General features: G+C 40.3%; 1 pseudogene; it reads left to right on the top strand.

Annotated features, from left to right (window-relative positions):
• The first annotated feature begins 24,185 nt into the window (after positions 1–24,185).
• LOC135982598 (craniofacial development protein 2-like) lies at positions 24,186–24,969 on the top strand (annotated as a pseudogene).
• Positions 24,970–25,215: the final 246 nt, after the last annotated feature.

Raw genomic sequence — 25,215 nt, forward strand, 5'->3', positions numbered from 1 at the left:
GAAGAGAAGGGGGATCTGGGTAAAGGTCTTGTGATGGGGTGTACCAAGCCTACACTGGGACAAAAGGGATAATGAGAGCCTGTGAGCTCAGTCAGCATTGTCTTGTTAAACCTTCATTAGGTGTCAAGCCTGAAGGGAAGAGTTAAAATGGCTGAACTTAGCTCAGTTAGGCCCTGAATATGAAGGAGAGCAGATCACTGGCTCTCATTTAGTGAGAGAAGCTAGGCTGGAGCCATGAGCTGTGTTGGACAGCTAGCAGAGCCTCCCTGAAGGAAGGTAGGCCTGTTACAGGAAACCTAAGGTATTTGAGAAGGAAGCAGGAGGAATTGAGTCTGCCCAGGATTCTCTACACTGATGGAGGAGCCGTCAGGGAATAGGAAGACTCCTGATGAGTCAGGGATTGTCCTGCCAAGTGAACGGAGAAAACTCACCTATAGCAAAAGCAGGACAGGTCTAGGGGTTGGTGAGCAGGGCAGTCACCCTGGGCACCAATTTCCAAAAGGCACTGTATTACTTGCCTTTTTCTTTATCAGCTCTCTGATTGGCTAGATTTTTTTTATTTCCACTCAGCTGCTGTGTGTGTGGGGGAGAGAAGGGGTGGAATGGACCTAAAAATAGGCAAACAAACTAGAGCCATTCCTGAGTGGAACTAGCTGGCTAGCAAAAAGTGCTAGGAAGATCTGCCATGAGCCTGTAGAAGAGGCTTGGAAAGAGAGGAGCTGATATATTGTGAGCTTGGGAAGAGGCTGTGGCAAAGGCCCAGCACAGGGCAAGGTAGGAAGTGGTACAGGAAGGCAACAAGGGGTCTGTGTAGTCAGGCCCACTACTTATTAAAGGGTCCCGGACCAGAACTCAGTGGAAAGGGAAGGCCTGGATTTGTCTACCTGCCCACTGAGGAAGGTGAAGCCGAACCCCTCCTACCTCCCCCTCACACACAACCAGGGGAAAGTACTAGTGAGAGCCCTTGATACTAGGATTAACGACCAGTGAATTTAGAGTTAAAAATAAGGCCCAATGTGAGGCAAACAACCAATTGTTTGTTGGACTATTGGTTGACCCAGGAAGAGATGGACTATATCTGACCTGGTCAGAGATCTGAGTCACGAGAAGGGAGGCCACCATAGGAATGGAATGATTATCCACAGGGGGGTGCTAGACCAGAAAGAACTGATATGCCACATCCAGCCACAAGGGGCACACCAGCAGTGAGTCCGCTCTTCTGCAGTTCTCCTTCTGAACTAGGTCTTTTTCTGTACCTGCTCCCTTTGGAGATGGGCGGGCAGCTAAGTGTCTCTAGAAAGAGATGGGACAGCTCTTCTTCTCCCAGATATCACTGCTGCTACACTTGCTGCTCACTTCTGTAGAGGTTCTTGTAGCTTGCTCATCACTGTAGTATCTATAATGCATTCCAAGAGTGCATTAAGTGACATGAATAACATGTTACATATTTGTTCTCTCCTCCTATGTAACTGAAGTTGACGTAGCTTAGGTCGACTTGCAGCAGTGTCTACACCACACTATGTTGAAGGGAGATGCTCTCCTGTTGATATAGCCTCCACCTCTTGGGGGAGGTGGAGTACAGACATTGATGGGAGAGCGCTGTCCCATCGATTTAGTGTGTCTTCACCAGACCCATTAAATCAACATCGCTGCATCGATCATAGTGGTGCTGATTTAGCTGGTAGTGTAGACATGGCCTTAGAGAAGACAAGGTCAAAGAAATGTGCTTTGTAGTAAGAATGGAAGATGGTGATGGTTGTAGTGGCCTTTAGTTTTTGGCGCAGTTCATTCCACGTCTTGGACCAGCTGCAGAAAATGGTCTGTCTCTCCCACATAGACAAGCTTTAATCTTGTTTTATAATGTTGTTGCTGGTGTAAGGAAGCCTGGTACCTTCTCCCTCTCTGCTTCCACTTCAGATTCTTTGGCCCAGCTGAGAGAAAGGAAAAGGAATGGGTGCTTTCCCGTAGGGAAGGAGAGCAACTGTGGTCTCTCCCAGTCTTTCTTATATTAACCCCAGCTCAGAACACTAATCCTGCCATCTTGCAAACACCAGATGCTTCCATCCATAGTAATGCATTTTGCATTAAAAAACATTTAGCAGCACTGAGGACTGATTTCAACAGTTTACTTGCAGTTTGAAGTAAGACTGCTCACCATTTCTCTTACAGCTTGATATAAGACTGCCTGGAAGAAAAAAGGGTCAAATCTCAATTAGTTCTCTTAAAAACAGGCTGTATATCCTGAGCATTTAGAAAACATGTGGAAACTAGGCCACGGTCCTAAATCGCTGTGCAATTTGTGAATCCCAGCCATTGTACTTCTGAGCACTGCAGGAACATGCAGTGCAGCAACCTCTACTGCATACTTATCATATGCTGCCTCTGTCACATCTGCTGAAAATGCTGGGATAGTGTCAGTGACCAGGACATGGGCAGTCAGGCTTAGTGGTTAGAGCCAGGGTCACAAGTCAGGAATCAGGGCCAAGCATCAGGACCAGGTTACCAGGAATGAGGCAAGGCTGGAGTAAAGCCAGGCTCAGGAGCTATCACTACCACAGGCAAATACTCTGCGCAGCTGCTGACCTGCTAATGGGCTTAAGAGCTGCTCTGTAGACTTCCATTCAACTATACTATACTACAGGCCAGCTGCACTCGTTAGGGTGCACAAGGACTAGCTCTGCTGCAGGCCCTGATTCCTGACAGTACACCCTGCCCCTCAAGGGCACCTCTTACAGGCTTGGGTCCTGGTTTCTTGGGATATTTCCAATGGAACTCTTGCAAAAGGTCTGAGGCGTGGGTGTTCTCTACCAGTTCCCAAACCCACTCATCTAGATCATAGACTTCCCAGTCAACCAGGTACTACAGCCTTCCTCTAACTCGCCGAGAGTCGAGGATTCAGTGGACTAAGTACTCCTCCAGCCTGCGGACTGTTTTGAGTTGCAGTGGCAGGTGGGAGCAGTTTCGGTATAGGATTTCGGGGGAGGGCTTTAAAAGTGGGAAGTAAAAGTCAGGGTAGATCTTCAAGGAATCCAGCAGCTATAACCTGAAAGCCACAGGGTTCACACAATCTATAATCTCGAAGGGGCCCAGGTAGTGATAGTTTAGTTGGTGGATGGATGGCTCAATTTAAACTTTTGGGCACAGAGTCACACTTTGTCCCCTATGGCCAGATTGGGGGAAGTGTGACAATCTTGGTTAGCATGGTGTTTATGGGCTTCTTTGAGGGACTGCAAGTGTTCATTTAGCCTCCTGTGCACCCAGGTAGGTGCACAAGATTCTCCTCTCAATCATTCCACTTTTACACTGGTGAAATTCTAGTGACTCTAGTGTAGTTAGTTACTCCTGATTTACATTAGCATAAATAAAAAGTGAACCATGCCTCCCTGCACTTTTATTTTCACAGGGACTCAGCCAAAATGACTTCAAGGTGAAACTTGGCATACAAACCTTCAGCCAAACTATGTTTAGCTGCTTTTTACTTTACCAAAATGAAAAGCACAAGATCATTAGCTCACTAGATTGATATGTTTTACAGGTCTGTTCCTTAACTAAATCTTCTTTAAAATTAAAATGTCCAGTTCATTAGTCCAGTGTTTGGACTTTAAAAATACAATTCAATATACACAAAGGACTTTTTATTTTTTACATTTTTGTGCACTTCCTGCCTATGTCAAATGGAAATGGATGAACCAAAATAGTGCAGAAAGAGCTTCTTGCTATTAAACTAAAGACCTGGACCAAAGCCCATTAAAATCAATGGAAAGACTCCCATTGACTACAGTGGGCTTTGATTCAGGCCCTAAAGGAAATCAGGAGTACTGGAAATCTCACAAAGTTTGTTCGAATCTAAAGCACTTTGGACCAAGTCCCTTTCTGAACTACAGAGGTTTAGGTAAGTATCCTAATACTGTATGCTTATTAGTTCTGGAGCACTGAACCTCTTGAGATAAGTTAATTAATGTGCATTAAGCACTTTGAGCTCCTTCAACATAATTCCTTACATCCAGAAGTGCCAAAGTATTGATATTTGCCTATCATACTTCCTTTTCATAAAGATTTAATGTGGAGGTTGATGTGATAGATTGCTGATGCATCACCTTGATAGAGTACATTCTGTTTATTGTAAGAGCTCTGAGCTGCACTGTGAGAATGCATATTAAGACTAATACATGCCCATGAGCATACTTCATAGAATGGATCCCTGTTATAGAAGCTATACAGTGCATGCTGTGAATGTGTATTAAGAATAATACCTGCAATTCAGCTGAGACTAATGGGTCCACCGACATGATATCGGAACTGATAGGAGCTATGGAGTGCAAAATATATGATACCGTGTTTGATCATTTTCCCTCTTCTTTTCCATACCACCACTAAAAAGAAGCAAACGCCAAATATGAATTTGTCATAGCAGTGTGAGAAGGTGCTTTGCGTATCTTAATTATTCAAACAGTGGGTGTTATGCAGGTTAATCCTGCAAGCTACAACTTTCAGTGACTTCAGGGGAAATCACAGAATTGGGCCTCAAATAAGCAATCCCCTCTGCAATTGTTAGTATTGAGAAATAGTTATAATTCAGAGCTGGTTTCTGCTTTTTCCATATCTTTAACCATTTAAAAAAATTAAAATTAAAATTTAACGTCATCTTCTTTGTGTTTGCTTCTCCTGGAAGAGGTCAGCACCTCCACAGGGAGGCCAGACTCACCGCTTGAGAGACACTGAATATAATGGAGTGTGTTCTGAATATAAATTAAGACTAACTGCTTTCAGTCTTTTTGAGTTCCATGCTGCATACATGTATCCCATATTTTTTCATCCCCCTATTCAAAATATGAACACAAAGCTGAGGAATCTAACTATAGGGCCTGGAAATTTCTGCAGAATTTAGCTTCCATTGGAAATGGTGGTGACTGCTGTAGAAAGCTTCCATTTGATCCAACCACTTCTTGAAACAGAAGTACCTTTAGGCAGCGCTTAAAGTGGGTGGGATGTGTAGGAGGGCCAAGAGAGGGAAGGGAAGGGTTGCAGTGGGTCATAGACCCAACAAAAAATAAAAATCTCAGCAACCCCACTTGATTTTTATGTTGTAATCATTGGATCTACAGATTTACCCTAATTGTGAGCTTAACTGTAAGAAGTATGTGAAAGTTCATAATATGTCACATTAACCCATAATAACACATGTTGATGGGAAAAGGTATGAAAGGGAGACAGACTGAATCAGTACAAACAAAAAGGCCTGCTGATACAACTCAAGGACTGTGTTGTTAAGATCATGTCTGGTAAAGAAGAGAAGTAGGGAACCAGAAATCAGTGAACCACAACTGGCATGTTGGAACTAGACCTAGCTGGAGGACACAATAATGAGACTACAGGCTATTCTTCCCACCACTGCCTCTGTGGGGCTTTAAAAAGAGAGAGAGACTTTGGGGAGGAAAAATTGGCAACTGAAGAAAGCTTCTCTATCATGGCTACCACCCCCACTATCTCCTGGGACTCCAGGCCTTTGTCCTAATCCTGAGAATTGTCCTGACCAGAGCTGGCCAGAAAGAGGGACCCAGATAACATCACCACCTCTACTGGGTCCAGCTGAATCCCAAATGCCATCTGGGACTAAATGGATTTAACAACAACAGCTCCAGCCCATCTCAGCTAACTCCTTCTCTTTTCCCCATAGCCCAGTTACTATCATCTTTGGTACCATCTAATCCAGTGGCTCTCAACCTTTCCAGATGACTGTACCCCTTTCAGGAGTCTAATTTGTCTTGTGTTCCGCAAGTTTCGCCTCACTTAAAAATTACTTGCTTACAAAATCAGACATAAAAATACGAAAGTGTCACAGCACACTATTACTGAAAAATTGCTTACTTTCTCATTTTTACTATATAATTATAAAATACATCAATTGGAATATAAATATTGTCCTTACATTTCAGTGTATAGTATATAGAGCAGTATAAACAAGTCATTGGCTGTATGTAATTTTAGTTTGTACTGACTTCACTAGTGAATTTTATGTAGCCTGTCGTAAAACTAGGAAAATATGTAAATGAGTTGATGTACCCCCTGGAAGACCTCTGATTACCTGCGGGAGTACATGTACCCCTGCTTGAGAATCATTGATCTAAGAGACTGCCAGACAAGGGAGCTTTTTCTTCTAAAACTCATTCCAGCTAAAGGGAAAGGGAATAAGGGATGTTGTTAAAATGAAAGCCTTACTTAAAACTTTATATTTCAAATGCTTTAATTGTTTTTCCTTCTTTTTCTGTATCTTTAATAAAAGGTTAAAAGAATGTTTAACGGTGTGTTTGCCATGGCACTAAGCAGACTGAAGTCTCTATATACCAAACCTCAAATCTTGTTTAACACTGTTTAATGTTGAGCACTGACTGGGTTGTGTTAACACGGTTAGCCCATATATTCCATCCAAATACAACAGGATGCACTTTAAGCACTGCTTTACCAAAGCTGCTGCTTCCAGATTATGGTAGGCCCCCCATTTTTTCTGACTACATTAAGGGGTGCTGCCAGTGTACCTATATCTCTTAAGGACAGTGGACTGTTCATCAAGCAATAGTGGTATTTCAATTACTGAGTGGATGATAAGCTCTTTCATAAAGAACAAACCAATTGCCCAACGTACCTCCAGAAGAAACAAAATATTAAAGGAGGGGCTGCTGGTGGTCTGTTCCCTGAACATTTTACATAACAATATGACACTGAAATCACAATTTCCTGTCACAGAATCTGCACCTATGCAAAGAAATAAAAGGGAGTAAGGACTCCACTGCCCTTACATCCCTATGTGGGGCTATCCAGACCTTACATGTGGACAGGATCCTGAAGCGGGTGGGAAAGGGCAAAATGTTGGCCTTACTCTCTGACCAGATTAGTCAGGCCATTGCGCCAGGAGGAAGCAGTACCTGGGTGGCGCGTAATGGAGGCTGGAGGTGGCTAAGACTCCCCAAACCTCATGCCATTAGGGCAAGGGAGAGTGCCGGATTACTGCATGAACCCCACAGGGCCTGTGCCCAGGGGCCATGGCCAAGTTGGGGGCCCCTGGAAAAATCTCCTCCACCATGGTGCTGGGGCCATGGCAGGGTCACAGAGTTTTTCCAGTCTTGAGGCTGCAGTGGGGGCGAGGGGGAGATGGAAAGGAGTGAGTGGGAGTGGGGCCTCGGGGAAAGAGGAGGAGTGAGGACAGAACAGGGGCAGGGCCTCAGGGGAAGGAGCAAAATGGGGTGGGGCCAAGAGGCAGAGAGCTTGACCCTGGCTGGTGTCTAGCTCACAGCTCCCCTCCGTGGCCCTGATGGAGCTCTCACACCACCACCACCCGCTGCTTCATCCAGGGCCATGGGGGGGAGGGGCTGAGCTCTCAGTCCCCCCTCCTGCCCGCTGCCCCAGAGGCAAGGGGCTAGCCTCTCCAGGGAGAAGCTTCATCCACCGCCCATGAAGTAGTAATTTATTGCAGGTATGGCCCAGCAGCACATTCCAGCCCTCCAGGGAAAAGGAGGAAGCAGGGAAGGAATTGCAATAGAGCTGGTTGGAAATTGTTTGAACATGATCAGCTGGCCACAGTACATCTTGCTGTAGTTCAATACTCATTTTACAGCTGGAGTGCAGATTCATTAACTTTCAAATCACTTGGCCATTTGGCTGATGGAATTCTTTTCTGACACGGCACATTTTTCTTAGTAATATTTTGTATATTAGTATATTTTTGATCATCAGATCATGTACAGTAGATTGTGCCACACTATTTATTTATCTTATTCTGAAGGACAGAGCCCGCCTGACCCTTGAAAATATTTCCTTGGTGTTATATAGCAGTTAATGCTCTGTACTTTAAAAAATCTCTTCCAGTCATGTAACACAAATTATTTAGACATTCAATAATCTATTCCTCTAGCAAAGTCCTTTTCTATTACTTTCCTTATGTGCGAGTTTGATCTAATACCCACAGGAGAATTATTATCCCCAGCCTGCAGAGTATTTGAAGATAAGGAACACATGGCTTTTGCTTCTGCTGTTTTATCTTCTCCTTTTTCCTTCTTTTCTCTTAAGCACACATTGTGCAAAAGCAAATTTTCCTGATAGTGTATTTTACCATGCAGAACCTGAACGACAGAATCAAGCTACTTGAATACTCTCCAAATTTGGATCCCAACATGTGAATATTTACTCTCGCAATCTGCCCAACCATTATTATTCATGAGACTGCCTGCCTTGAAACTATTTTGCCATGTGTTTTCTGACATGCCACTAGAAAGTTGGGCCCCATGCTCCCCTTCATATCCATATCCATGCTCTTCATTTCCCTCAGCCATCCCCTCAGCCTGTTTGAGGCATTGCAGTGATCCATGCTCCATGGAGTTGGAGAGGCTAATGAAAAAGCAGGGCAGAGAAGCTGGCTGGACTGCTTTGGGATATTTTCCTCATAAAAATCCACAGAGGGAAGTAGCCTAAGCTTCTAAGCCTGATGCTTTCTCATCCATGCGGTATAATCCACCTGACATTTGCTGTAGTTTCAGAAATGTATGAAGGAACTATGACTCTGATCCTGTTTCCAGCAAAATCAATGGGCATTCCAGTATTGATTTCTACAAAATAATTTCCCGCATTGGTCCCAATCATGCCCTCTTTGCTCATTCCACAATCAGTGAACTTGAAGTGTTCAAGGAATGCAAGATCAGGACTATTATTTAGTGAATAAGGTATGATCTAATTCAGAGATCATAATTTGTTTTAAAAATTGATATGGTCCCAATATATTTTGTAAAGCTAAACTGGACCACCGAGTTATTTTGTAATATGAGGAGTGCAATATTAAAACCATTGGCTTTCAGCAATTCTGGGACTGATTCTGATCCATTTTGCACGAGTGTAACTTCAGTTTCTTTAAAACTACTCTCGATTTACACCAGCACACGCGAGATCAAAACTGGGCCTTTTGAAATATTGAAGGGAACATATTTTGTATAAGTAGAAGCACATTTTTTCTATAGTTTTAGCATATTTCTTAGTTATTGAAAAAAATCATAAATGTCTACATTAAAAGAACAGCTTGATCTTTCCCAGTTCATCTCTCTGTACTTGATTCTGAGAAGCAGTAATGTCCAAATCACAGGATTAAGATTCCCATGCACTATCAAGCAGCAGGTGAAGTTGGTCTGTCATGGAACATGTACTTATCCAAGCACAAATATCTCAAATAATAGAAAGAAAATACAGTAGATGATTGGCTGGTACAATTGCTCTGTATACTTTCCCAGATGCTTAGCTGGTGTGAATTGACTTAGTTCCATTTATTTCAATGGAGTTATGCTGATTTACCCCAGCAGAAGATCTGAAATGTTTTTAAAAGTTTACTTTGGCATGGAAGTCTTCTTTTTAATTCATAATATAATATAATAATTTATATAATTAATGCAGTTTTACTATTGTATATATAAAGGCTGAATAAACAATGTTGCCAATTCCTGTATTTTTTTATTATTATTATTGTAAGTCTCACACTATTTGGAGTTTTTTTAAAGTCTCACCTCCCGAAGTCATGTGGTGTAACATTTTCAAAAGTGCCTATGTAATTTAGGAGCATTTCAATGAGACTTAAGTTCCGAAAGATAAAAGTGCCTATGGTATGTCTACTATTAAAATACTAGAGTGGTGCCACTGTTTAAGGGCTTCAGTGGAGACACTACATACACCAACGGTTGGGGTTCTCTTGTGGGCCTTGACAATCCACCTCTCTGAGAGATAGTAGCTAGTATCAGAGTTTCAAGTAGCTACTAGAAGAATTCTTCTGTCAACCTAACGTTTCTACACCCGCAATTAGTTTGTTATAGCTACGTCTTTTGGGGATGTGGATTTTTTCCCCACCCTTGAGAGATGTAAGTTCCTAGTGTAGACAAGGCCTAAGTGATTTTGGAATCTGAGTCTCATTGGAAGACAATGGACCTTATGCTCCCAAGTCATTAGATGCTTTGAAAATTTGGGAGTAAGGCCATGTCTATATTACAAAATTATGTCGACCTAAGTTACATCAGCACACAGCCACTTGTGCATGTGCATACTTTGCTCCTTGTGTTGGTGGTGCATGTCCTCACCAGGAAAACTTGTATCGATGCAGACAGCAGTGCACTGTGGGTAGGTATCCCACTGTGCAACTCACCACCATCCAGCGCAGGGTGTTTTGGGAAGTATTTGCAATGCCTGATGGGGCTGAAATGAGTCATGCAGGGGTGACTGGAAGCATGGGGTCAACTTTCCATAATGCAGTGTCCCATAATTTAATCTGTGTCCCATAATAGTTTGTGCCTTCTTTTCAAAATCCCTACAAACCAGCGTGTCCCTCCTCGCTGTCCACCATCTCTGAGAGAAGCATGGCACCTTCACAGCTCTGTCCTATTGTCATGAGCATTGTAAGCACAGAGCATATGATCCTGCAGTATTTGCAGAGCTGCAAGAGGAGCTGTAGGGAAAATGGCGATTCCTTGGAGGCTAGATTGCAGTGGGACATAGAAAGAAACAATCCAAGGTTCTTGGTGGCATTCATGGAGCACCTAGAGATGGTGGAGCACTGGTTCTGGGCCCAAGAAACAAGCACTGACCAGTGGGATCACCTTATCATGCAGGTTCCGGATGATGAGCATTGGCTGCAGAACTTTTGGATGTGCAAGATAGGAGCCTGCTGGGATTTTCAAAAATGCCTAAGCAAAGCAATGGGGGTTAGGTGTATAACCTACTTAGGCACTTTTTGTAAATCCCTACCTTTGTAAATCTGGCCCTAAATTGCTTTTGAAAAGGGGACTTGGGCTCCTAAGTCATATTTGTGCTTATGAAAATTTTACCGATGATAACTTGAGGAAAATCTGTCATGAACTCCCCCTGCTTCCCCTCACCAGTTGGATTTCAGGTTGCCATGGGTGGCATACAGACAGGCCAGGGAAATGGAAAGGGAAAGAAAAAGTGTTGTTTGCTTAAATGTAGTACTGCCTGGAGCCAATTTTAGAAAAGACAAGCACCTTGGTGTGAGGGTTCAGCATTTATTAAAGGACTGCATGATTTAAAGGACTTGTCCACACAGGGAAATTGACCAGAATAGCTATTACAGAATAGCTCTCTGTGTGGATATGCTATTCTAAAATAAAAGTGACTTTATTCTGAAATAGATAGCTGCTCAGATACCAAAGTGATTATTCTACAATAAAATCATTTTTATTCCAGAATAGCTACAATGGTCAATGTTCCCCATGTAGACAAGCCCACACCTCCTGATAGGACAATGTGAAGTATTATCCCCAAGGGAATCCTTCTAGAGATTTCCCTCTAAAGAGGCTCTCCTACAGCTTTTAACATATGAGGGCACCATCTGGCCCACATTTTAGCATTGTAATAAATCAAATTCCACGTGCATCTGGCCAGGAAGTTGCAACCAAAGCTTTCAAATGCAGATTGCACCCTGCCTTTGTTATTTTGAAAATAAACTACTGCAATGTACTTAAATACATTCAGAGACTGCAGCTGCTACAGAATTGGCTGCACACTTGTTAAGTGGTGTTTCCAGCTGGAGGCATACTAGTACACCAGAGCTCTGGGACCTGCACTGGACACTTATGAGTTTCAGATGTTGGTTTTGAACTATAAATCTCTAGATGACTTGAGACTTGCCTATCCATCTTGCCTTTTATACTCCCACCTACTGCTTCACTTGTGATCAGCAAGGGCTTCCATGCTGAAGTCCCATGAATTTAACAGAGACGATACTGCTAACAGGGCAATCTCTGCAAAAGCCTTTGGCATTTACTGGTCAGAAAAAGCTCAGCTTTGTGATGCTTTAAGAATCCCATCTACAAGGATTTACTTTTACAGTTGTATTTTAGTTTATCAAAATTGGAGTGTATCTTCCCATAAGACCCTGCATAGCTTCAGCTCCCATTGACTTCATTAGGAGTAGAGGGCATTTACCACCTCACATGAACCACTAGCAATGTGCAGGGTTGGGCCTGTTAGCTTTATTTCAGTAGAACTGTGTGTTTCTTTGTGTTTGTTAATATAAGTTTATTATATCCATAGATCCTGTTTCCATTAGGGAATAATGGGTGACTCATCTCCTTTTTGGGAAATTATATGCAGATGTACATAATGGATCAACTGATGAGAGGGAGAAAATGTGATAGATAATTCAGAGTTTCTAATAAAGAGGAAAACATGTTGATAAGAAACAGCTTGACATCTAAATTTTACTCGTGTGCCACTGACCTGAGTATGGAAGCACAGGGGCCGGGTTTTTTCTGTTAACTTGCATTATGTCTTTTAGCTGTTTTCATTTCTTAGCTTATATTTAATTTCTGTCAAAAGGTAAGAGCTACAAGAATGACAAGTTAAAAAAAAAATCAAGCACCAATTTTGGCATTCTCTCCACTCCCTGCTTTCCCTCTAAAGATGTCATGAAAGAGACACAGAGCACGGAGCCCTGAAATAGGAAGAAAGCCTTCAAGTAAGCAGTAGACACAGTAGTTTCTAGAGGCAGGAGTCACAAATTAGGATGGAAGGGGGAAGGATAGAATCTCAAACCCTGGGCAACTTCTTGAAATATTGTGAAGTGTATCAATAGTAATTTTGAATCAAAATGTTTAATTTAGATTTTTCTGATCACAAAATTAACAAATTGCATGGAAATTGACACTTTCCCACGGAAAATTTTGATGTTGACAAAACCACATTTTCCAACAGGAATATTTTTCAGTTGAAAGATTTTGACCAGCTCTAATGATCTAGTCTGCTACATTAGGAAACATGTTACAGATGAGTTTGAGCTGTGAAATTTGGATCTAGATCTGAATATTGAATGCCCCATATTGGAAGAATGTCCAGATTCTCCCATTATAGCGATGGATCTAGATGTGAAATTCAGACTTAAATTTGGATTTGGATTCTGTAACAGCTCCTCCCATCCTAGATCTCCTCTTCCTCACTCCAATATACCTATACTCCCTCCCTGTGGTGCCTGTGTAAGGCACAGATATAATTGCAGTCCATACACCTAAAGCAGCTCAAAGACTGTACATCTCCTACTCCCTAGCATCAGGAGGCAGTGTAGACATAAAGGGATAGAGCTAGAGCAGTAAGTATGAAGTCTCTGTACACCTGGGCATTCTGAAGGATTCTTCCTCTCCACTTCCTGATTCTCCTCTATGTTGAAGCACCACTCCTTACTATGGGCTATCTACAAGCCACAACTGAATGCTAAGGAACTTGGCTAAAACTTTCTTAAAATCCATTTCTTTTTACATTAGATTTCAGGCCAAATTCTACTTTTGTTACACTGGTATAAACACAGACTAACTCCACCTAAGCTGCTGTAGTTACTGTGGATTTACCCTGGCGTGAAAGCAGAATTTGGCCCTTAGTAATTAGAAAATGTTACCTATCAGTGGAGATGGTAATCCATTTGGAGAAAAGGCAGTGGATTAACAGAGTTAAATTTATAGGGGAACTGAGTGCTTAATGATGATAATGAGCTATTCCATTTGGATGTGTTCATTTCTGTTGTTTGCTTGTCTATTTGTAGAACTGTGAAGCTATTATAAATATTGCATTATAATTTCTGAAAGCTTACGACATTCTGTATTTTCAAAAATGTGATGAAATAAAACACTCTTGTCTTTTCTCTGTTTATACATTAATTAAAGTATGATGTATCTTTTTGCTCATATTACAGTACATTGTTCACCTTGCTTGCATGTAGGATTTTCTATGATCTCACTGCTTTAGCTATGTTCCATTTAAAATAAAAATGGGCAGATTATTCTTTTTCTCTTTCTTACCTGAAAATATAGGCATTCTTCCTAGCACAAACTACTTGAAGATATTCTAACAGTTCAGCTTGAATGTCTCTGTATGCTAAAAGGTCAGATTTTGCCAACCACATTCACAATTGAATTCACCTTACTCTGCAAGAAGTCCCATTGTTTTTAATGGATCTACTGTGTAATAAGATACTATGAAATGGTATTTCACTGAATCCACTGAATTCAATGGCAAAACTCCCATTGATTTCAATAGGGCTAGGATTTCAACCAAGATTAATAAGGGTGGTGGAATTTTACCCTAAGTGAACATTTTGAGGAAGCCTATAATTGAATTCTTTAAGAGAAAACTGTAGTATTTGACATTATAATGTATTTATTTTTCAATAAAGCCACACATATACATGAGCTGATGTAACAAGAAAAAAAAAAAAACAAGTTCTCACTGCAAACAAAAGGCAGGATTTTGATCTCACTTTTATAGTGATGCAAAATCACAGTGACCTCAATGAAGTCAACAGGGTAATTCTACTACACAGTGTCCATGAGATGAGAATCTGGTCCAAACTGTTCACTGTTGGTCCATTAAGCTCAGAAACCCACCTATCCTTTTTTCATATAGCTAACAGAATGCATTAAAAGTTGCAAAGAAAAAGTAATCACTTTTTACATATACTTTCACTGGTTGAGTTCAAAACCTACCAACAAACACATGTACTGAAGGACATGTGGTATCTTTAGGGCTGACCAGATAATTAATGGGAGAAAGTGCATGAATTACTTAAGTACTTTAAACTGGGGTTGAATACTTATTCATCTGCTATGAAACCCTAGTAGACAGAGGCAGATAGTCACTAATGAGTTATATTGTACTCAGAAAGGGAAAACTTAAATATGTTAACATGCTAACAAAGGACAGAGGAAGATTTAATTGACAACATCAGCATCAGAGGGGCAAGGATGAGAATAAGCAATTAAGATACACTCTGGAAGTGGATGTTTCCTGGACAAGTGAGGCAGAATACACATGGCTTTGAAGGATCATTATGTGTAAACTCAAATTATGATGAGTGTGCTGTCTCTTAAAACACCAGCATACAGAAATATTTTATGGGTATCTCATTGCCACAGTCTCTGAATATTTGGTGTGGATGACATCAAGAATATTGAGAGCTGTCTAGATTTTTTGAAAACCTGCCTTTGTACGCCCCTTTTTTTACATGATCCATTCTCTGATACTTCCTTTAACAAAGTTACTAGTGTCATGTCTATACACTTTTCCAACTACCAGAGTTTAGGTGGTCCACTAAGGGCTAGAAAACAGTATGGAACAACATATATTGTTCCATAGTTCAGGTTGCTGTTGAGTCTCTATTAGAAATCCAACTTTGTCTCTCCCTCCAAAATCCACATACATTGTCATATCAACTTCAAATTGGAAGGTTAGATTAGGCAGCAAAGTCGAACTTATCTCCAAAACTTAAAGCAATTTGGACAACGGATTCTGAAATTAGAACACACTAAAAGTAAGTGTTCATCTGAGTTTTAAAAGCTATTTCATTTTCACTTTATAGCCAATTAAATAGACAGAAAGAAAAAGGGAGATAAAATTTAATTTACTGTACTCCATAGCTCAGATCCCATGCCCGTGCCCAACATTTAATTGATAAAAGTCAAATTTCAAAAGTTATTAACTTTTGAATCTGGAACATTGCTACGGAATGTCAGCTTCAGCAAGCATAGTACAGCATGCCTGGGCCATGGCTAGGCAGAGTTGTGGCCTAATCTTTAGCCTGTCTAGACGCACATGTACACCTTTGAACATAGATAGATCCTGTGTGAGCAGAAGAGTATTTAAGTCGTGGTACAAGCGCCACTGCACCTACATCAGGTTATTTGCAAAAACAGCCAACATACAGTACTTGCACCTTTTGGTGCGCAACACTACTGAAAATGAAAGCTGATCTTGTGCTGTTAGCATTAAATTCAAACTTGACAACCAATTTAGACCTGTGTGATACATTCTACAGGAAATTTTCACAAATCTCCAGGCACCTACAGTTGTATTGATTGATGTAGCCTATACTGATTTAAACAGCATGTGCATATGTGCCAGTTATCTTTGAAATATATCCCCCTCTCTGCACACATATCTCCACAGATGTTACATTGTAAAGTATGTAATTATTTTACTGGCTGTGTTTCCAAAACATAAAGGATAAAGTTATATCCCTTGCATTAAACTAGTTAGTATCTGGCTTACACGTTTTTCTTTATGGTTTTCTAGGTGAAAGACAAAGCACTTGTTCATATGATAACTGCATTTATATTATCCTATAATTCCATTGTAGCAATTTAATATTTACTACCCGTGTCCCCACCGGGGAACTGTGCTGTACTGTGTTTCCAGTTCATTCCAAACTGTGCCGTTTTAGTTTGGTGCCATTTGCTGATGTGCTTTGAATTACTATAGCATTTCATCGGCCGTCGGACCCGGCATGCTCACCTTCTGAGCTGATTGCGTTCAATAAAGGCTTCTAACTGTGCTGTTTTAATGATTTGTCTGCTATATTAAGGACCCCATTCTGTTCTGATTGCTTCATTAGGTTTGCAGGTGAGAGCAGAATTTGGCCCTAAATATACAAAAGACGTCTTGGAAAGAGAAGCTGTCAATTCCAGCTCGGCCTCCATATTGGCAGACTTGTCAAGGAGCTGTTCCGCAGACATTCTGCTCCTGTCAATTCTCAGCAGATCAACTTACTCACAGCCAGGAAGAGGATAACCTCTGCCACCGCTGGGACATAGTAATGAAATATTGAGTAAACACACTTTTAATTTGCTGACTTCAGTGAGGTTGCATGGCTGTAAGTGAGAACACAATTTGGCCCTACAAACTGAAAAGGAGTCTTGGGCAGTGGAGCTGTCAACTCTGTTTTCGCCTATATTGGCAGAGTTGTCAAGGTGCTATTCATCATCTGTTTTTCTCCTGTCACAACTCAGCCGTACAGTTCATTCATAGCCAAATACTGTGTAACTTCTGCCTCTGCTGTGCAATAGTAATTTAAATATCAAGTAACGATTATGTTGCTGACGTCAGTGGGGTTCCATGATTGTAAATGAGAACAGACTATGTCCCGTGATGTGAACTGTCAACATGAAAATCTCCAGGTTCACTTGACTTGTAAGTAGAATCCCACACTCTGCTTTAAAACAAGAAAGGACACCAAAGGGAGTGAATGCAATTGTTTTCTTCAAGGGATTCAGCTGTGCTCTATCTTCACATGAGCGATGTAGCTATCGGTGGAAAGAAAAAGTCTGATTAGTCCATAAACTCTCATACTGGTCTAAATATAACTGCCTTTTCGCTGCTTGTTTTTCAAAGCCAGGCAGGCTTTTTAACTTAGAGTTTTAGTCTAACTGTATCAAAATTGGCATAAAACAGCAGGATGTTTGGGAGGAATAAGGAGAAACAGCAGCAGGAGCGAGAGGAAATTAAAACTGTAATGGGCCAAGTCTGTTCTTCATATAAGTAATATGTTACAGTGCTGATCTTACTAATTTTGAACCAGATTGTCAGCCCCACTCTACTCCGTTTGCACCTTTCAGGAAACCTAAATGGAGCAAAACCTTCCATGAGTCACCTGCTGGAAATACCTTTGGCACAGTGGAGTCCTCTGCAGGCATAGAGCTGGTATAGCTGGCTCCCATGCCTCCCTCCTCTCAGTCTCCTGGCAGGTGTCATGATAGGGAAAGGGCTGCAAGGGGTGGTGAGATGTATGCTGGGAGAGTGCCCTGATGCAATTTTGTATGTGAGTTCTGTGCTGTGAATTTAAAAACACAAATGATGTGTCCCTTTTCGAAGCACAAAGTGTGTTCATGAAAATGTGCCCATTTGCACATTTTCTGCTTTCTTTCTTTTGTTTTTCCTCCCACACTCTCAGGTATATAGGGTATGCACCAGATTCCACCATTTATTTCAGTCTTGTGCTGGTCTGTTCGGGCTTCTGAGTGTCATGTTGATGGATTTAGCTTCTTTCTCAATTGTTCTGCATAATATTTCTCTAGGTAGCCCTCTTTTTCTATTCCCAGGCGATGTCCCTATTATCACTTGAAGTGGAAGTCATGTTGGTGGTATCCTTAAAGTGTATCCTAAATAGGTCCATCATCTTCTTCTTACCATGTTTGGTGCTTTAGGCTGGTTTGCTCTACTTAGAATTTCTGATGTTGAGAATCGCTTTCCAGTGGACTCTGATTATCTTCTACAGGCATTTCCTTTGGAATGAGTTGAGCTTCTTATGCATTTCTGTTGTAGATTCCCATCACACTGCTCCATTAAAAAGGACAGACGCAATGCCTGTGTTAAAAAATTCCATGTTTGTATTAGTGCCAATCATGCAATTTTTACAAATCTTTTCAAGTTTATGAAAGTTATTTGCTGCTTTTGATATTTGTGGCTTGACATCTAGCATGGTGTCATCATCATTGCATATTTTACTCCCTAGATAAATAAACTGAGTTTCTACTTCTAGTGTTTCTCTGTCCACTCTGATGGTTTCCTTTGGATCACTCATAGCCATGTATTTTGTCTTTAACTTGGTGATGAACAAGCCAACTTGCTTTTCAGTGTCTGCCAAAAGCTGGGTCTTTTTTCTTCCATTAAGTGATATGTTGAACTACACAGGACAATGTCATCAGCAAAAATAAGGTCATCCAATTTTCACCCAACAAAATTTTCTGCACAAGCATACTTTTTCATCAGAGTTTAGTGTGAAATTAATGTCAGTCCCTGCGTTCACACTGATAGCTTCACTGATAGCTTTTAGACAGCTTTTCTGCAGTGCATTTACACATTTTGGGTTGGGCTGGCAACGATAATATAGTTTAAACCACATAGTATTGGATTTGGTTCTCTGATTGGCAGAGTCTAACCTGTGTGGTAAGAAGTGTCACTAGACGCCATGTTGTCACTGGTTCTTTGAAAGAAGCAGTAATTCCTCTGAAAATTGTCTAGTCTACTTAAATAGTCCCTATCACCATAATATGTGAGGATCCTGTGCTGCTCTGTTGTGCTTGTGGCACCTTAGAGAAGTGGGCTGTAGTCCACGAAAGCTTATGCTCTAATAAATTTGTTAGTCTCTAAGGTGCCACAAGTACTCCTGTTCTTTTTGCGGATACAGACTAACACGGCTGCTACTCTGAAATCTGTTGTGCTTGTACCATTAGTCCAAACCTAGGTTTTCTGGTACTTGTGTGAGCCCAAATCCTAGAAATACATGTTTTTAAACCACTGCCCAGGACCTGAGGGAACTGAGTAACTGGAGTTCACCTCTTAATTTAATCCCATATAAAAATTAGGATTGGATGGAACCTGCTTTTAGCTTCCTCTATTTGACACAACATACATTACCTTAAGACCTTGATCCTGCATGGTTTTGTGCAGAGTGCAAGAAGGTGTTGCACACCCATCCAGATAAGGTTAAGCACCAAGTGCAGTCCATTGTCCTGAGCAGTAGAAAATCTCAACCCCCTGCTCCTTTACTAAGAAATAAATGCAAAGGATTAAAAAGCAGCAGGAATGGACAGATCATGGAGGTGTCTGAACAGATTTGGGTTTAAAAATTATTCTCATTAGGCAGTATGAGGAGTTAGCTAGGAGTTCGTCCTTTGGGTCTTGCTCTTGTTACTGGGTGAGAAAAGATATTCTAATCCTCTCTACACTTAAGATTTCAAAAAAATAATTCTGTCCCAATCTGGGATGAACATCTGCAATCTCAAATTTTCATCAACTGAAAATCCAAAAATCATTTCGTATCAGCTCATTTTGAGTTGATTCTGACCTTTAAAAATGTGTAACATGTTCTAAACTATAAATTCAAGTAAATTTCACAAAAAATGGAACATTTTTATTTAGAAAACATCAAAATGGGACATCTTAACAATTTCAAAACTTTTTTTTATCATGTATTTATTTATTTTAATTATTCATTTGACACAGGAAATTCGTCAAAACTGTCCCTGACCCACAAACAGTTTTGAATTAAAAAAATCAGCATTTTCCAATGAAAAAATGGTTGAAAAATTCCTGACCGGCTCTAGACTAGAAGTACCTTGACTGTTTCATAGTAGCATGGTTATTTATGTATGACAGAGCTCTACTATGCACATATATGTACAACATTCAGCAACCACACTGGTAGGATTTTATCCCTTAGAGAATTCTCCTTAATCACATAATTGTACTGTCCAATGTCCTAAGAGCAAGCACCCTCTGAGTTTCCATCCTGTTGTACTTGTGCCATTAATACTGCATGAGTGTCTTTGTGAAGTGTTTGAGACTTGATTTCTGCCAGATATGAATTCACATGAAAGTGTTCATAACAGATCTACTGTCATATCTTATAGTTTTAACTGCATGCGTGCACATTTTCTAACTATCTATGCCAGCAAAAACAATTTCAGGATAGAGCATTCAGGCAATTCAAAACCTTATTTTCAAGGACAAACAGTAAAGCGAATCATTTGTATGCAATTAAAAACAAAGTCTATTCTACAAGATGTGCAAAAGTGAAACTTCAGGAAAATTAGTAAGGGGAAAATAGCATTTTTTTAAACTGCAGTTTCTCTTCGGTACAAAATCATGCTTCCAACATAGATTGTGATTTAAGATTACAGTTCTCTTATATTTTCATTTCTTATATTTCCTTTTCTTTGCTTCATTTACTTTTTTAAAATAAAATGCAGAAATACATGTTGGGTCCACAGGATTGTTAACACGTTAAACACACGGGGAGAAATCCTGACCCCTTTGAAGTCAATGGTAAATCTCCCCTGACTTCAATGGGGCTAGGATTTCAACTGTGAAGTAGGGATTATATTTTTTATAAAACAAGCTACAGTGGTCATACTCTAGAAGTTGCTTTCATCTTGAAAGATTAAATCAGTTTAAGATATTCCCTATATTTAAAATGGGGAAGTTCAATAAAGCCAATAATATCCCTCAAACTAGTAGGAACTTTTAAAATGTGACCACAGCATCTAAATTAGAACAAAAAAAAAAATCATTTCTAGATACTGAAATGATTTTGGAGTCCAGTTTACCCCAAAACACTAGGACTGTTCTTTTAATTCCTTCAAAAATGCTTGCTTCTGTAACTTTATCCTGATATGTAGACTTGAACGCTTTCTGTAATATATGAAAAGATCGCCGAGGTGAATTAAGGTTGTTTAGGATAACATAATGCATGAAGTCAAAAGTGCTATGGTGTTTGGAGTAGAAGTTAGTGAATAATCTCATTTCATTTCCTTTTGGGGTATTTTTTTACCCCTTTAAAAATAAATCTCATTTCAAAATGAAAAATGAAACGTTTCTCTTTAAAAACACACAAGTGAAATGTTTCAATTTTTTTTTCAGTTTTTCGTTTTCTTTTTTTCTCAGTCAAAACTATTCACCAAATTTTCCCTGAATCCAAGAATAGCTTTGGTGGACTTGAAATTGCATTTTTCAGTGAATAAATGATTCATCTGATGAATTTCTCCCCGCTCTAGTTTGTTTGTAACTTAGCCTACCCCGCTAGGTAAGTTGAGTTACAAACAAAGAGAAATTGAGCTAGGAATAACCATTAAAATTAAATTAAAAGGAAAGAAAAAGACAGGGACCACATCCCCACTTGGGATAAATCTGTGCCACTCCATTGAGGTCAATGCAGCTATATTGATTCATAGCAACTTAGGATCTCCCAATATCAAATAACAATTGGGTTGGTGGACAAGCAGCTGGCGATAACTTAACATATATTAAAATAAGGAACAGGACTATGCCCATCATCACCCTGGCTGCTTGGCTTAGATGTTTTATTCTTTTTGCTCCATCCTAGATCTTTTTGTTTTGTTTTGTTTTGTTTCCTTTTAGAATGTAGATTTTGGGGGGCAGGAACTGTGTCTCTATAATTGTACAATGTCTAGCACAATGGGGTACAAATCCTGACTGGGGCCTTCTACTGCATTACAAATATAACAATATTAAGAGCACAAGGAACTCTTTCTATTAATTTTCCTGGAGTTCATGTTTGTCAGGATACATTGTTCAAATTCTACACATTCCATTACAGCTACGTGGCTGATAGAAAACTGAATTCCAAGAAATGAACTCTAGAGAAATTCTCTGTTGGTTTATCTGTTATCATCAATATGATGAAGTCAGCTTAACAGAATGATTGAGTTCAAAAATGCAATATGCGTTTTCCCATAAATGGAATTTGTTTTTAACAAAAGCCCAGAGGATTAGATTTTCAGCTGAGACTTGAATGAAAACACAGTCTAATTACCTGGTTGCCAGCTTGATACAGTCCAATCTCACAAATTAATGATAGTTCAGATTCTGGGTTTATATTTACCTTTTTAGTCTGAACAAAGCACGAAAAGCTGTGGTGTCAATAATGGAATATGGTTCACCCAGATCTGCTTTTGAAATTTACCTATGTTTGCTGCAGTATGCCAGTCAACAAGATCTTTCCAGGAATGTTCATTGAAAGATTATTATGTTGACAAATAAAATCTGGTAATGCACATTGACAAATCATTTTTCTGTTTAAGATAGTGCAATTAAGGTTGATTTTTTCCCATTAAATTCCTCTCTTTTCAGAAACCAGCAAGGAAAGCCCTGCAGGTTCAAACTTTAATTATTTAAATGCTTATAAAATATACAGGCTGTGAGGTCTGGATGAGCAAATAAAATGTGAGATTGCTGAGGCTAGGTATTGCAAAAGTCTTAAATATTTAGTATAATTATTAGCTAAGTTTGCAGAGCAACCTGAAAAAGGTCAGAAATGCTGTATAGCGGGGTTGATACTAAGGAATCATCAGATAACCTTGCTACTCATATATATATAAAATATGTCAATATATTTGACATATAAAATATGTCAATTCCATGGTGTTCAACACTATGGAATTGACATTTTTTACAAAACTCCAAATTGCTGCTTTTGTAAGCCAGACGCTAACTTTCTGTAGCTACCAACCCAGGCAGGATTCAATCCAATGACCTTGGGTTGTTAAATATAGCGTGCCGATAGCAAACCCTTGATAGCCTATGTTTCCCCAAAATGTAAATTAATCTGTGAACTAATGATGAATGATAGTTAAAGGCCCAGGTTCCCCGCTGGTGTAAATCAACACAGCTCCGTTGAATCAAATGGAAATATACCTACTTACATCATTTTGGAATCTGGCCCTTTTTATAGCAGTTCTGGTCTGGATCAGAATCCAAGTGTTTGAATATTTTACCAAGCCTATTAATTTCTCCCACTCCTTGCCTACCGACTTCTCTCCTATTAAGTCTATAGATCTTTCTACTCACCCTACCCATTGCTAGTCCCACACTCCAGTCCATACTAAGGCTGGGTTAATTTGAACCGGTGAATATACAAGCTCCCCCAAGCAAGCCCCTACCAATCCACAATCAACCATTTAAAAAACATTGGTTAAAGAATCTTTCTTCACATTTTTTTATCTGAGATTGCAGGCATCACTGCAGGGGAACAGGGAGGAAATGATCTTTCCCCTTCTCTCCTAACCTCCCATTTCAAGAGATGGATAGGTAACATGGCAACCATCTATAAATATCTGGGAGAAGTTAATTAAAAGAAAATCTTAAGAGGGGAATTCTCTATTTCCTCTAGTCAGTGTAGATACAATGAGAAGTATTGGCTCTCATACTAGGAAGCAATTCGATTAGTAATGGAACCATACAAAAAACACTGAGATTTGTCCTGCCTTTGTGCTGCATTTGACTCAGTCTCACCAAAAGCTACACAGAGGTTCACCAAGTTTTGGGTGAGACTGGGCCAAGTTTCATGCAAACCTTGGCCAGACTTCATGAAATCCAACCTCACATACAAGTGCTGGGGAGAAAGAGAGAGAGAAGGTTTCAATCAGACAGACTCCACGTAGATCTCTGCAAGAGAATCATTACCTGTTACCTCAATATCTGTTTGGTATCAGGGGGATTATATCATGCCCCCACAAAATCCTCCCTCCCTACCTCAGTGTTTGTGTGGGGGTGAACGCGGTTCGATAGCGAAGTACAGCAGAGCATATGCTCTGGCAGGTCTTACCAAGCTGAGAAGGTGTTGAGCTAGTGTCCAGGGTAGTAGGGAGTCCGACCGAACCTTTATTATTCTAGGGCAACATGGCCAAAGTGGAGGGGGTACCGCAGCTACAGGGCACGAGGACTGGCACCCTGAATGCACTGCAGCAAAATTCTTCTCCCAACAAGCCACACAAAGCAGAATAAACTGGGAAACTGAGCACAGACTCATGCATCGACCTGACCAACGCTCACAACCTGGGGAAGCACAGGACAAAAACCGGAAAATGGCTAAAAGAATAGTCCAACTATTTGTTGCAAGTCACAACACAAGAAAACTATCATCTGATCCATACATCAATACTTACATTGAAGTCACAAAATAAATAAAAGCGGATGTCATTGGGATATGCGAAGCAAGACGAACAAAAGACCTCATTGCACAATGGGAAAGAGGAGAGCAAGTATTCCTAGGAAGATCATTCAACAATAGAGCAGGGACTGGTGGTGTTGAATTCATTGTCAGGTAAGAAACAATCCCAAGGATAGTCAGCTGCGACATCATATCACCCCGAATAGCAGTTCTCACGCTTCAGATAAAACAAAGGAGAACAATTAAAATTATAAAGGTGTATGCTCCCACGCAGCAAGCGGAAGATGAAGAAATGAAACATTTCTACAAAGAGCTGCAGGAGACAATGCAAAAAAGATCAACCTCCATCATCATCCAAGGGGACTTCAGTGCAATAGTAGGTGGAAAGGAAAATGAAAATGAAAAGTATGTAGGAAAATTCGGTAAAGGTGTAAGAAATGATCGCAGAGCATGTCTGATTGCATTCACAGAGGCAAACCATCTCCACGTAATGAATACGATATTTCAAAAAGAACAACGTTGACAGTGGATGTGGAAAAGCCCAGATGAAGTCACTGAATCAGATTGACTATGTATTGACGGACACCAGAAGAGTCTTCAATGATGTAGCGATAAAAGGAGAATGAATCACTTGCACAGGCTCAGACCATCATATGTTGCACACAATGCCTACAAAAACTGAGTCAAGAGAAGCCTGAAACTGAAGTGAATATGCCACTTCAATGAAGAGGCATTTGCACAGGAAGTGAATGAAATGGACCTCGAGTATAAGGTCAACAAGGACGTCAATGAGGACTACGAAGAGTTTATCTCACAAATAATCTCAGCAGCTAAGAAGGCAAAGGCATTGAAAATGCTGTGATGCAAGCAGAGGATCAGTGAGGAAACTGTGAATCTGTCGGCGAGGAGGGCGCACATGAAATTAGAAGGAAAAATGGGTGAAG

Source organism: Chrysemys picta, chromosome 3 (assembly GCF_011386835.1).
Source record: "Chrysemys picta bellii isolate R12L10 chromosome 3, ASM1138683v2, whole genome shotgun sequence".
Lineage (NCBI taxonomy): Eukaryota > Metazoa > Chordata > Testudines > Emydidae > Chrysemys > Chrysemys picta.